We start from the raw sequence: 15956 nt of genomic DNA, 5'->3' as shown, positions 1-15956 counted from the left end.
CACCATAAGCAAGAGGATGAAGAGGAGAGAGGATGGAGGCTGCCCAAAACGTGTTCTAACCCTAGAAGAAGTCTTCCCCACGTTTTTCGGTCATAAGGGGTCTTTATATAGTGAGGCTATTAGGGTTATCTAACAAGGAAACCCTAATTTGGATGCTTAAGCCCTAAGCAACCCATAGACTCCTTTAATTAAGGCCTTGGACGATTTCCTTATGGGCTTCCCCATAGAATTCATCCACTCCTTAATTTAAGACAATCCATAGCCCAAATTGCAATTATCTTATAATTACAATTCCAATCCCTTAAGTTTAATTAATCTCTTTTAGTCACAAAACTAATTACTAATTGATTCTTGACTAATATTAATTAAACAATATGATTTCTCCTTTAACATATTATTCTCATAATATATTAATAAATCATATTTAATCCTTTCTCTCCATAATTCATCCTATCAAGTTGCTTTGGTGAAGGCAACCCAAAAGGACCATGCACCATCGGGTCAAGTACATACCAAAATAGTTATGGACTTAGACACTAATCCAACAGTCTCCCACTTAGATAAGTCTAATAACTATTATGTGTATGACTTCAGATCCTGATCTGCAATCGTAGCTTTCCAAAGCCGTTGTGAACTCTGATCCTATCAGATACGTGTGTCCTTAAGATAAGGGATCATATATTCCTCCATTCTAGATATCGTATGAGATATGATTTCAAATCATTCTTTATGTACTATTTCTCGACTTCCGATTTATGACGACTGACTAATTGAACAAATCAAATTAGCCCTAGCCCGGCCGAGCATTTACGTTTGTCATCACTAAATCATCGAGGGGCCCAAAGATATCGCTTTTATCCTACTTTGGATAAAAGGAACGGATAAACTTTGATACAATGCTCGCTTGCACTCACTCACCGAATCACACACAACAATATGTTTTATAACACCAAGTTACTAGTGCGTTTACATATTATCAATGTGCAACCGATTTGCAAGATACAAATCACACATCTCGGTTTCAAGAATATAAGATGTTATCATCTCACCAATCACTCGTGATACAATTCATGGAGTGATCCAAGTGAGTGTGGGTTTAATCCAATGCTCAAATTCATATTCATAAGCACTCATGAACGTTGCAGCAAACATTTGCTTATGTCTAATACTCTTTTAGACAATCCACACACCAATTCACGACAGTCTTCATTCATACCTACTTCCAACATATGAACGACTGTGGCCCGTTCGAATAATTTGACTGTTCTTAACCAATTAAATTATTCAGGAAGTCAAAACATGCAAAGTGAAACACAAGAATAATACTAATCCCATATGGCCTCAAACCTTTAAGTACAAATAAAACTCCTTTTATTTATCACCGTATCGATTACTCATTATTTGTCGTTTCGGGTAATCAACTTCTTACTTGAATTATTACACTTGTCCCATGCTCCTAGCATGCACAATGTTTACCTATGGTTCTTACTTTGTGAAATAGTTCAAATTGAACACATTTCCAATCATTCTCATTTCACAACTCCAAATCCTTTTTTATAAGTGAAAGAATATCAAATTCTTGCTACTTATAGAATATGCTGGATTCTAACATTCTATGCAATGATTCTTTCGTAATGTCACTGCACCAAAGTCACAAAGACTATTGCCAATGATATTACAAAATATTCTATCGGAGATTGTTACAAGACAATTCCTTAGATATGATGTCTCTCACTCAAAGTACATTCCTTTGAACATCCTTTTACATAAAAGTTTCTAATCTAGACATAGATTTTCAATATTCAATTCCCAATATGGACACGCTTCCATATTTCCAATATGACAACTCATTCTTAATAGAATCTTATCTATTCATAATGATGTCGATATGGTCCATCCAATATGGAAACATTTCCATAATTTCCATATGAAAACTCATTCTTAATAGAATCTTTTCTATTCATAATACCGTCGATATGGTCCATTCAATACCATGCTTCCAACTACTCATAAGCAACCAATCATCGTCGAACTTTGGATTGTCCTTTGATAGTTGTTTAATTATTTTAGTCAAAACCGATTCTAGTCCCTTTTCCATCTAAATGCGCTAGACATTTTGAAAATTTTAGAATGGTCAAACATTAAAGCATTTGCAATCGATCCTATACCCGAAGCGTATGGGACACGACGCATAATGTTTTATTTGCTATGTTCTCAAAATTCGAATTGTGAAAAGGAATGCCGTAATCATAATCGAAATTTTAAGAACACACTATATTTCTTTGACTAAGTTATTAACATTCCACAACCTAAGCCTTTAGATTTGAAATGAAGCATAATATTCTCTCCCTTAATTATAGCAGAACGATTATTCCATCCTTACGACTTTGCAAAGAATGACTTTTGTTTTCTATAATTAATATTGCCAACTTGCAATACTTGCCTTAATAATCATACAATCATAACATTTATGCTCCCATTATCATGATGATTATTATAAACATAACACTTATGCTCCCACTAGCTTTGACATGTATTCATAAACATCTTAACTTTCAGAAAAACAATACCTATTGAATTTCTTAAGTCCATGTTTCTAATACTTAATGCTTTGATAATCTTTTATCAAGGCTTCTCGAACTTATACACCTTTGCCTTAGATAGTTCATATGTGTGTCTAAACACTTAATACTAATTGCCAAACCTCACAATTCAAATTATGGAAAGGGATACCATAACCATAATCGAATTCGAGAATGCAATTTTACAATCATTATCTTCTTAAAATCTTTCTTAGTGAAAGAATTTCCTCACAATCATTTTCATGAAGGAGGAAATCTTATGACACTTAGATTTAAACGGTGTATTTGTTCCTATCCATGTGAATTTGTCAAAACCAAAGTTTACGACAAATTCAAACTCATATGGATCGAACTTTCTTAATCTTGCTTTCTTGCCTTATGGTGGCACAGCTGCCTACCATGTCTTCCAAGTAGTTAAGTAGCTCACCCTTTCCTATCAATGTACCTTTCACTGATTAAGGTGCCTTGCCTTTTTATGCGTTCAAAATGAGAACCCATAGAACTCACATGCATAATTAACTCAATTGGAATAGCACAGAAACAAAATAACGTCAACACGATAGGTTGTAAACCTTAACTCGTGTGCTAGTAATGAATGATAAGGTTTATTTGATTTGTTCTTGAAACCTTTCAAGACCATTAAGACTCCCACTGACTCCTTGACATATAAGATTCTCTTGTCAATAACTATTTCTTAACAAACAATTATTCAAGAGTTAGTGTAGCTTATATCAAAACACTTCATAAATTGGTCCTAGTTGGTCTTTGTCTTATCCAAGACATCACAACTTTCCACACTTGATGAATGTTATAAACCTTATTAATACTTTTTCACTCGACGTCACAATCTTAACTTTAAGACTTGTTATTGGAACGAAGTACGATTGACCTTTTGATTTAACCATTTCTTCAATTCTTGATTCCTCTTCTTAGACATACAATTGTGCTAAGACTCGCTTAGAGGATCAATTAAGATATGGTTCTTAATCATTAAGACCTATCATAAAGCATAAAAGCTACTCTCCCTTCTTCTTAGAATGGAGAAACTTTTATCTTTCTGCCTACTTGATTCTTCTTATTCGTTTTGCTATTGATTTAAACCTTTTTAATCAATTCCGAATTACACTTAATCTTATAAGTATAATCATATTTACTAAACTTTTAGTAAATCATGATGAATGTCTTGTTACTATTATGGTGGACTTTGACCATCACACAACTTTGTGTACTCGATCTCCCAGTCCTTCACTTGACACTTTGTCAATGAATTAGTCTAATTTCCAAATATGAAATTTCTCATTCATCATGCAACCAAGTTGCGTGATTCCAAATTTTTGTCCAATTGAAACTTGGGCGGTAAGAAACTCTCCCTATTAGGTAAATTCTCGACCTTTTCCATAAACACCATAAATAAGAATCATATCCATTTGTTGTAGAAATATTCAAACATCAATTTTCATAACGATTCAATGCAAAGAAGTAAACAAATAAATAAATAATTCAAACCAAAATTTATTTTATTTATAAAGTAGCAGAAAACATTTGTTCTTGCAATGCAAAATCCATTGAAAATTATGTATTTCAAAAAGAAAATTTCTAACAACTCTATCATAACTATCTAAGCTCAAAATCTAATCTTCAAGTCCATGCGATCAAGATCCATTTCTTGTGATTAGATTCATCTTGCTCTTTCACCAAGCTTCCTTTCTTTTCACCGATCCTTCAAAAACATTCAAATGCAATCTTATCACATCATGTATTTTGAATCAATGAATAGGAACTTAATGAAGTTAGATAGTGGATTTTACCTGAAGCGCAGTCATACTCTTTGACTCTCCCATCTTTGGAATTTTCAGGCTCTTGGGGAAGACTTCTATCCAACGCCCTTTCTCTTCGCAGCAAACGCAGGTCGCTTCTCTTAGAACGTCCTCGGAAGCATGGTCGGTTGACTTTCCCAACAAATATGATCCATTGCTTCGCCAAATCATTTCTGATTCAGCAGCAATGAGCATGTAAGTTAGGTCAATGAGGTTGGCGTCATGATCCATCATATAATACTTTCTTTTGAACTCATTATATGATTCAGGAAGTGACTGCAAAACCCAATTTACAGCCAACTCATTCGGGAATGACACACCCAACATTATCAACCTATCAATGTGTGATTTCATCCGTAGAATGTGGGCACACACTATTTTACCATCTTCATGTTTCATTTCCAATAGGGCTTTAGTGATGTTGAACCTTTCAATTCTTCGATCTTGTAGGTTAGGGAGAACAATTGGAGGAGGTGGAGGAAGTGAAGCATGATATCTTGTTCCTCGATCGAATCGTGGAATACCATCTTCATGTGGAATGCTTGTTCCACGGCATTTGGGAAGACCATAGTTGTCGAACTTTGACATCTAGAAAACGGGAGAAAACGAATTCAAGTTAGTTGATTGATTGAGTCCTTAGTAAATTACCTAAATGAAATACTAAGGCTAGGACCCAACACAATACGCTACAACCTAGAAAAGGGATGCCGTAATCTAGTTGCAGAATATTTGAAGGTAAGTGAATGACGATTCACTAATTTCCACCATGAAAAACAAAAAGAAATTTAAGTTTTAAATCTATTAAAACTCCTAGATCCTTTGAGATTCATTGAACATTTCAATGGCATGTTTAAATCTCGATATGCCCCTCTTGTTTGTGACTGGGATGTCAAGGATCACAAAGCGGGTGTGAATAACCATGCAAACTTACATGGTGCCCTCACATGTTACAGTCACCTATTCGATGTGCCGGTAAACCACACACACTCCACCGAACTATGACAAACATTGAGTCACCCTTTGCTACCTTTTCTTAGAACCATTTAGTGTGCCGATAAACCACACACGCTCCACGAATGTCTTCGCAAGGGCACAAAGTGTAATTTCATGGAATTGCATCAATTCACTTTTGCCTAAGTAACTAAGATTGGGAATTTGAAAAACATTTAGTTACTTTGTATTTTATTATACTTATAACGGAAGGTTTCGTCCTATCCTACCCGTTCGGCTAACGACCCTCCACTAGTCAAGAGTGCGGTGGGTAAGAGTGGATACCCATTCAATCGCCATTTTATAGGCAATTTCCTTAAACACCCCTTATAGACCAGCTTCGTGAATGAGGCCTACTCACGGTAAGATTGACTATTACTCATACATATATATAATGATAAACTTTTAATGTTATATATATAGTATAGGGTGTATTTTACACTTTTAAAATACTAGGTGGTCAAATTTAATAATTATACTCTTAATTCAATTAAATTACAAATCAAAACTTTTATGGATTTATTAAACCTCTTTTAATTATACACCTTAATTAATTAATAAAACCATAAGGGTGTGAATTGAACTTTTCAAAACATTACTAGGGTTTTAGAATTTAACATTCCTAATTAAACTTTCAATCAACTTTTAAATTCCAGAACTTGAGGGCAAGTTTTGAAACATTTCAAAAACGTTAGGGTTTAGAATTTAAATATACATCAAAATTAAACTTTTAATCAAAATTTAAATTCCAAAACTTAAGGGAAAGTTTTGAAACATTTCAAAACATTAGGGTTTCAACTATTTAAATTTCAAAACAACAAAACTTTTGGGTTCAAATTTAAACTATAAAACCTAAAGGGGAAAATATGAAACTTTTCAGAACAACAAGGATCAAATAACAAATAATCTAAATTAACATTTAATTACATAAATATCCATATTTGATTTATTTAATGATTTCTTGCAAAACAATTTACCAATTTAATCAAAATAATTAATCAATTATCACATAAGGAAACAAATATTTTATTAATTGATAAATATCTTCAATTAGATCAAGAATATAGTCAAATATATCATAAAATCGGATTTATATTGATCTAATATGATAAGGCAACTATCCTTAAGCAAAAACAGCAAGAAATCCCGAAGTTTGCTCCATCTGACGAGTTGACTCGTCGAGTCAAGCATGGACTCGTCGAGTCCGCATGGACTCGGCGAGTTCAGCTATGGACTCGGCGAGTCCAGCCCCCATAAACACAAAAAACGAATTTTTCAAACATATAATGCATCAATACAATAGAAACCAATCTAGGCTCTGATACCACTGAAGGATTTTGGTCATAAGAACATCCTATGTGCTCATACAAACCCTAATGCTTGGATCTAGGTTTCTCTATTGTACATGCATGTTATCCAAGACTATAAACCCTAATTCTATCATTCAATTAATCATATTAACATGCAATTAGGTTTAATATCATACCTTGATTGTTATGTAGCAATAACAAACTTAATTCCTCCTTGTATTGACTTTAGAAAGCTTAGAGTCACAAATGTCACTCCTCTAATGGTTCACAAACACCGTAAGCAAGAGGATGAAGAGGAGAGAGGATGGAGGCTGCCCAAAACGTGTTCTAACCCTAGAAGAAGTCTTCCCCACGTTTTTGGGTCATAAGGGGTCTTTATATAGTAAGGCTATTAAGGTTATCTAACAAGGAAACCCTAATTTGGATGCTTAAGCCCTAAGCAGCCCATAGACTCCTTTAATTAAGGCCTTGGATGATTTCCTTATGGGCTTCCCCATAGAATTCATCACTCCTTAATTTAAGACAATCCATACCCCAAATTGCAATTATCTTATAATTACAATTCCAGTCCCTTGAGTTTAATTAATCTCTGTTAGTCACAAAACTAATTACTAATTGATTCTTGACTAATATTAATTAAACAATATGATTTCTTCTTTAATATATTATTCTCATAATATATTAATAAATCATATTTTGTCACACCCCCAAACCGGAACGGCGGAAACGTTCGGGGGCGGATGACTTCATTTGGTAACGTAAGAAATGAATACATAGTAAAGAAAGCACTACAACCATCATATATATAATTGAAAGTTTACATTGTGAAAAGGTACATGTTCAAAACCAATTACAATATGATGCCAAAATATGAATTTAAACTGGCACCGCAGCATCCCTTCTTCAAAACCTGTTTGTTACCTATAATTATTGAATCCCTGGGACATACAAGTAGTTTTGAAAGAGTAGATCAGCATTTAAGCTGGCGAGTTTCGTAAGTATTAAATGACAATGTTTGTATGAAATGAAATGTTTTGTTCTTGTTTGTTTGTTCCTAGAAAATCCTATATTTTCTACTAGCATAAATGTGGCCTTCTTTCAAGACCAATGTTTGTTTCTAGAAAATGTATGTACGTATAAAATTTCCAATACGTCTGAAAAACCTCGTAAATCAATGTGTTTTTAATACTCCATGTGAGTTTTATAACCATGCTATTGACTAGAAATGCCTATACACAACGTTCTTCAGGCGTTGGAATGTTCTGACGTTTGTCACCCCAAATGGTGGACTGTAGCTAACAGTCAGGGCGCGGGTTGTCAAGCCTGTATAGATCTATACACAAACACCATGCTCCCCCTCCAAGGAATTCTGGTATATAATACAGGACTTGAAATGTGTACTCAAACGTACGTGAAGTTAATGTCTCACAAAACTTAGTATAAAAACAGATTTACTTGTGAAAATGTTTGTTTGTTCTTGTAGGTGAAAGTAAACTTCTTGAAATACTGTTTCTAGTATGTAACATGTAAGACCCAAAGTTTCAAAGACCAAGAAAGGAAAGAAAACCCTAAGTTAGGGGTCGACTCGGCGAGTCCAAGGAGGGACTCGGTGAGTCCGAGCGGGATCCGGGTCAGGGAGTAAGTGACCGACTCGGCGAGTCTGGTCTGTACGAGGAAATCCCTAATTCTGGGAGTTGTATCCTATATAAAAGGGAGTTATGCCCCTCCCTCAGCCTCCATATCATCCTAGAGAAACTGTAAACCCTAGATTCGTGGGAGCCTCCATCATTTGAGAGAAATAGTTTTGGGGGAAGGAAATCTTGGAAGGGACTTGAAGATCAGGAAGGTGGCTTCAAAAGAGAGGTGTAGATCCGGGATCTACTTCAGTTTGTGTTCTTCTTGGAGGTATTAAGCTGCCATTTTCCCTTCCTTGCATCTAGATCTATTTTGTTATGAGTTTTGGGGGTTTTATGGTTGATTAAGACCCATTTCGAGTTGGAAGCTCAGATCTGAAGTTACTACTTCAGATCTAAGTGTATCTTTGCCTAGAGACTCATAAAGCATCAGTTGTTGGGTTGATTGTTGAGCCCCTTTGTCTTAAACCCTAGTTTATAGTGTTTTGAGCCTAGATCTCCTCAGCCACACGTAAAGTTTGCCACTTTACGTAAGGAATAGACCTTAGAAGAGTGGATCTACAGTTTGGAGTCCATGCATGACTCAAAAGTCCTCTGCATGTATGTAGAACCGAATGAACTCGGCGAGTCCTTCGAGTGGAATCGGCGAGTAGCTTGAAGATGAGGAGGAACTCGACGAGTGGGATGAACAGGTCGACGAGTCGGATGAAGATGGGCAGGAACTCGGCGAGTTGGATGAACAACTCGGCGAGTTGGTTGGAGATTTCCTTGTGCTCGGCGAGTCTGTTCTTGGACTCGACGAGTCAGGTCGCGTGGTCCCAAACCCTTCGAGTTAAGACTCGAGTCAGCGAGTCGAGCCAGGACTCAGTGAGTTGGACAGGACATGACTCGGGAATCAGTAGACTCGGCGAGTCGAGTCGCGAACAGGAATATCTCTAAGTATATGGACTCGGCGAATCAGTAGGGTGACTCGGCGAGTAGGGTTGGCCTGGAAGGTTGTCTGTGACCAGGACTTTGGCATTGGTAATAGTTGACTTAGTTGACCATTGGAGGTCAGTTGGACTAAGTGTTATATTGATATTGGTAGCTCGAGGAGCTAGTGGAGCAGCAGTTCGAAGACAGAGGTCAGGTAGCGGTCAAAGGGATTAGCAGCAGCAGTTCAGCAGTATCAGGTGAGTTACCTTCCAGTAGCGGTGGGTCTAAGGCCACAATGTCGGCTCACCAGTAGGAGATGTGTGATTAGATGATTGTCTTTGTGATATCCATCTTGGGTTGCTACTACTATGTTATGTTATGTGTTAGTGACAGTAGGGGGAGATAGTCCCCCAGAATACCGGTCGATAGGGCCGAAGAGGCGGTTATGCCCAGCCATGCTAGATAGACTATGTGATATATGTGTTATGTGGTAGTAGTAGGGGGTGAAATAGTCCCCAGTATCCGGTTGAAAGGACCGAAGGGGAGGCCAGCACCCAGATATGCTAGGCAGTATCCGGTCGAAAGGACCGAAGGGGAGGCCAGCACCCAGATATGCTAGGCAGTATCCGGTCGAAAGGACCGAAGGGGAGGCCAGCACCCAGATATGCTAGGCAGTATCCAGTCGAAAGGACCGAAGGGGAGGCCAGCACCCAGATATGCTAGGCAGTATCTGGTCGAAAGGACCAAAGGGGAGGCCAGCACCCAGATATGCTAGGCAGTAGCTGGTCGAGAGGACCGAAGGGGTAGGTTGGGCACCCAGATATGCCTGACAAATTTACGTATGTTATGTGATTATGTGGTATGTGGTACAGTGAGGGAACTCACTAAGCTTTGTGCTTACGTTTTACAGTTTTGGTTTCAGGTACCTCTTCTTCGAAGGGGAAGGAGCTGGCGCGGTAGCGGCGCATCATGCACACACTCTGGTTTCCGCATTTACGGGATTCACTGGGATTTGTACTCTGATATTTTGATGGGTTGTATGGTTTGGCTTTTTAAACATGGTTTACGTTGTGTTATTGTGTTTTTAATTGTTAATGTTTTCTAAAGTAATGTTTTACAATGAAATTTTCGAACGTGAAAATTGGGACGTTACATAACAGTTCATGATGTTCTCGTAAAACTATATAGGTATATTTTTGATGTAGAAGACAAGTTTGTAAACAAAGAATATATATGTATATGGTTATATATATATATATATATATATATATATATATATATATATATATATATATATATATATATATATATATATATATATGTATGTATAAATTTTAAAAGATGATTTGGTATGTTTCGTAATTGTTGTTCATATTCTTACGTTTTTATTAGAAACTTTGCATGAAATAATCCTTAAGTTTGATACTAAAGACCTTTTTGTACTTATAACTTTTGTAAAAATGGTAATTAAACATATTTAAATGATTGTGTTTTAACTTCCTTAATGTATAAACATTGCTCAAAAATGTTAGAAGGTGTTAATAAATCTATAAACCACTTTTGACAGTTTTACCCTTTACTGTCCCTGTTTTTAGAAAACTCATAGAAAAATCATCGTAAGTCAAAAACTGAATCCGTCACCTCTGAGAGTTTATAAAATGAGTCTACTTTGTTCCTAATTTTTATTATGATTTTTATTGGTCTCAAACTAGTGTGAAAATAAACATCTTCACAGACTGGTCCGAAATCACTTCTGAAATGACAGGCAGTTTTATAAAAATCGCCATAAATTGTAGAAAAAATGTATGAACGCTTGCGAGTAGTCCTTAGAAAGGTATAAACTTGAAATATTTTCATATTGTACAGTTTTGAAAGATATTAAGTTTAAGATGGTCAAAAAAGTACGTGAACAGGACTCAACTTTTTTGTAGAAAGCTATCATTTAAATTTAAGTTATGTTTAGTGTTCTAACCCCCCCCCCCCCCCCCCCCCCGTAAAACTTGAAGAAAACATGAAAATGTAGGGGTATGAACTCACCTTATTTGAATACTTGAAGAATGGAAGGTTGAAGATGAAGAACTTTTGGGTGTTGGTTTGATGCTCCAAAACAGCCACTGTTTTGGCTATGTTGCTGTCACGAAAACTTCACACCAAAAGAGTAAGAAAAAGGGTAGTTTACTCACTGTTTTGAATCTATAATTTTGAGTAGCCTAACAACTAACTCCCAGGAGTATTTGGTGGTAAAAATATCAAGCAAAAGGAAGGTGTAGATGGGTGAAATGGTGGCTGAAACACAAAAGGGACAGCAGCCCTTTAGTTCATGGTTGTGATGGCTTTGGAAGGAAATTCTTGTGCTTGAAAATGAGATGAAGGTTGAGAGTAATTCCCTGGATTATTGGCTGGTCAAATGAGGGTAAAATGAAGAGGAAATTTCGTGGATATGAAGGAGGAAAGAGTGGAAGAGGATAAGGGGACAAAACCTAGACTAGCTTGTGATGGGATGTGAGTTTAAGTGATGTGATCTTGTCTAGCCACTTGCTTGGGTGGTTGCTTAGAGATAGAGTTAGTTAACTAACTAACTACTAGTTATTTTGTTAGTTAGGAGTTCTAGTTAAGGAGAGGGAAGGTCTTAATCTCGAAAATTAGAAGAGGGATTAATAAGCATTTTTAGTAAAATGTCTTAAGTGATTAAGCACTTATTAGTTAAGTTGGCACATATCTCCACCAATTCTCTTATCTTAATTGATTTAGAAATCATATTCCTTACATGAAATCACTTAAATCATGACCCATTACTAGTCATTCACTAGATAATAATACATATGTACAAATACATACATGTATACTTAGTATAAAATAACAATGTAGTTTTTGTGTATCTGAACTTTAATGTTTATGTTTTATTCTTTTTATTCAAAAACACTTAAATATATTCTAATTATACCTTATAATAATTCATTTTATATTTTTATTTATTTAAATATAAAATTTATTGACCAATGTATAATTTCGTGACATTTAACCGGTTAACCATATCGTTAAACACGTTTTGTCACTTTGGTTCGTATATTTGTCAAATTTAGATCCTTCACATCTATTAAGAAAACGTTTTACATAGAACCTAACTTACTTATCAACTAGAGTGTTGATACAAAAATTAAGTTTGTTGCGTTTAAATGATGTTATATGCTAATTTCTCAAACCGGTGATGGTTCGTAGTCATACATCATAACGAAATTTATCAATAGTTACTTGTTTTATATTTCACAATAACTTATTTAAATAAAAAAGGTTAAATTCATTCAACCATTCTTGATAAAATACTCATATTGCTTAATAATCAAAACATAGCATCGCACGATATTTCCTATTTTTACCAATTGTTACATATTTAATCCTTTCTCTCCATAATTCATCCTATCAAGTTGCTTTGGTGAAGGCAACCCAAAAGGACCATGCACCATCGGGTCAAGTACATACCAAAATAGTTATGGACTTAGATACTAATCCAACACTTACTGCTGTTGGGCCGAAGGTGAGCTTGGAGCGAAATAGCCCGAAGGAGAAATAGAGCGAAGCTGAAGGGAAGGCTCGGTCCGAAGGGAGGTTCGGTGCTCAGGCGAGGTTCAGTCCAAAGGGACCTTCGGGTTCGGTCTACTGAGCCTCGGTCCGAGATGGTGTATTTCGCTTCTGATTCCTTCGCCTCTAATGCCTTCACTTCTGATGCCTTCACTTCTGACACCTTCGCTTCTAACAAGTTCGGATCCTAAGAGGGTTCAGCTCCTTAAGAGGAGTTTCGGGTCCTTAAGTCTATTTTATCCGTTTTTAGCCCGCTTCAAGCCGTTTTTGACCCATTTAAGGGTCGGGATGGCCCGAAAGACTACAAAAAGTTAAAGGAACTTTTGAGAGAGGTTTGGGAGAGATTTCACATACTTGGAGATATTTCTCATACTTAGAGAGATTTCTCATATTTAGAGAGATTTGGGAGAGATAGAGTGAAAGAGGTTGAGAGAGTTTTCGTCTGTGATATTTTTTAGTGTCCGACTTCGCAACGCAAGGTCCGCAAACTCCGTTAAGCTATGTTTAAGGATCTTACACACTCCCAAATGAGTATGCAATATTGTTTTATCGGTTTGGTTTGTTACTTACCACAGTTTTAGGTTAAGGAAATCTAGATGTACGAACTTTTCAATTTATGATTTCTCATTAGAATAGCGAGTTGTATAGTAATTACCTAGCGTATGCCCTAGCACACAAGGGTTAGTTGGGTTGACCGTTTTGACTTGTTGACTTTATTTGATTTTGACTTGATCGAAAATTGACGGCTGTGACAATCAATAATTCGTTCTCCATCATGGCGTATGAGTCCGGGTAAGATTGAGTTTTGATGATAGCATTGGAAGGTCGTCGTATGCATAAGTCAACCTTTTCGTCAAAGTGTGGTTCAAGAGGAATTGGTTAGATCGTATGGTCGCCAAAAAGGTAGTAAGGAATGATTTCAAGGGTGGAATCCAATTTAAGTGGGGGAGAGTTATAACACCCTGTTTTGAATCATTTCATAATTCGGGGTTATGACCCGAAGGTCAGCTATCATAAGGCTTCGGGGCTTGGGGAAGGGAGTTTTAGACCCATTTGGATGTGGGTAATATAGATTAGGTGAACCAAGAGTTCGGTTTGTGCTTTGGAGCCCAATGATATAATAGTAAAGTGATGGTTTGGGACTTTCACGAATTTAGGATTTTAGTTTGTAAGGTTTTAAGGCAAAGGATAGTTGATAGGATTGTAGAGCTTCTCATTACCTTTCTGTGGATATAAGGATCGTTGAAATCGGAGTTAGAACGAAGAAGTTATGGCCTTCAGAAGTTAGGATGTTTTAAGGCTAAGTTGACTACGTTGGGCGTACAGGATGTACATTGGGCATACTTGGCTGCAGTAATCGTAAAGGTTGATTTGTGTACACTGGGCATACCAGATGTACGTTGGGCGTACGCGACCCAAACTCAAACCCTAATTTAAGGTCTTAGACCCTATTTAAAGGTCTTAACTCATCTTCAAACCCTATTAAATTCAGCCTCCATCCCCTCTAATCCTAAGATCGAAACCCTAGCCCCCATTTGGAAGGCTTTTGAGCATTGGAATGATTTTTGTGGATATTCGGTGCCTTTAGAAGAAGAACTCCTTGGAGAAGTGTTGGTTGTCTTAGAGCTTGGGGATCTAGGCTTTGTTCTTCTTGTCTTGGAGCTTAGGGATCCAGGCTTTGGTAGGGAACAATGTTATCCAATTGAAATCCTTACATCCATGAGTATAAAGTGAGTAAAGAGTCATGGGTCACTACTGCAAAATGCCTAAAAGATGACCAACAAAATCCAATTTTAAGGAATTTCAAAATCAAGTTTCATTTGGTAATAACGTTTTCTTTAGAGGTTATATGATTTGGTATCATGTTTAAATTTGATCTCTTCGTAGGAGTAAGTTAATAATATCTAGTTCCAAATATATAAGTCGATAATATGATCTGAATCCACATACCAACCACATTTCTTAATGACACATGCTTTTAAGGGTTTCTAAGATAAGTTATCACTGAATTTTGGAAAGAATTTTTTTTAATTGTTTCAAGTTGCCAAGAAAGGCATTTTATATTTTAAATGTATAATCCACTCAAGTTTAATGTATCTTTACATGTTATCTCGGGTTGAACATGTCACCCCTCTTTAATTTTACATTTTTGTCTAAATTTGAAATTTTGTTACGAATTTAATTTGAACATTAAATTTTATTAACAATTCGTCCTAAATTTAGTTTGATGTACAAATTTATTTTTCTACAACTTTGTAAGACTTTTTTTAGATTTTTTTACAACCATTTTAGATTTTCTGTGTTCTTACTTTTTTTATTGTTTTTTCATTACTTGTATTACAACATCTTAGAACTTTTTATTAAAAAAAAAAAAAAAAAAAAAAAAAAAAAAAAAAAAAAAAAAAAAAAATTAGAGCAAAAATGGAGAAAAGAACAACCGTTTATTTACCAGTATTCAGAAAAGCCCTTTTATTTTGTTTATATATAGAAAAACCCTTATATTTGCAATTACTTTTCAGATTTATCCAAGTATCTATTACTTTTAAGAAGTTACTGTTGTTTTATGACATGACATTTATTTTGTTCGTTTTTAGATTAACATGGAAAAAAAATAAACAATGTCATTTACTTTGGCTTGAGTAAATAAATGGTCGTTGAACAAATGATATGTTTCTCATAGTTTAGCTTAGATAACAAAAGTCACTTATTTTTGTTTTCATGTTACTCTAAAACGGAAAAGATGAACATGTCATAAAATAACTGGTAATTTCATAAAATAAAAAAATAAATAAATAACTCAGATATTCAGGTTAATGTGAAAAATAACCGAAAATGTAAGTTTTTCTGCATATAAACAAAATATAAAGGTTTTTCTGAATGTTTGTAGCTAAATGGTTTTTAGATTAACATGGAAAAAAAAATAAACAATGTCATTTACTTTGGCTTGAGTAAATAAATGGTCGTTGAACAAATGATTTGTTTCTCATAATTTAACTTAGATAACGAATGTCACTTATTTTTGTTTTCATGTTACCCTAAAACGGAAAAGATAAATATGTCATAAGACAACCGGTAATTTCATAAAATAAATAAATAAATAACTCAGATATTTTGGATAATGTGAAAGTA

The sequence above is a fragment of the Lactuca saligna genome, chromosome 7, assembly GCF_052625555.1.
Source record: "Lactuca saligna cultivar CGN05327 chromosome 7, ASM5262555v1, whole genome shotgun sequence".
Taxonomy (NCBI): Eukaryota; Viridiplantae; Streptophyta; class Magnoliopsida; order Asterales; family Asteraceae; genus Lactuca; species Lactuca saligna.
This window is presented reverse-complemented; position numbering follows the sequence as displayed.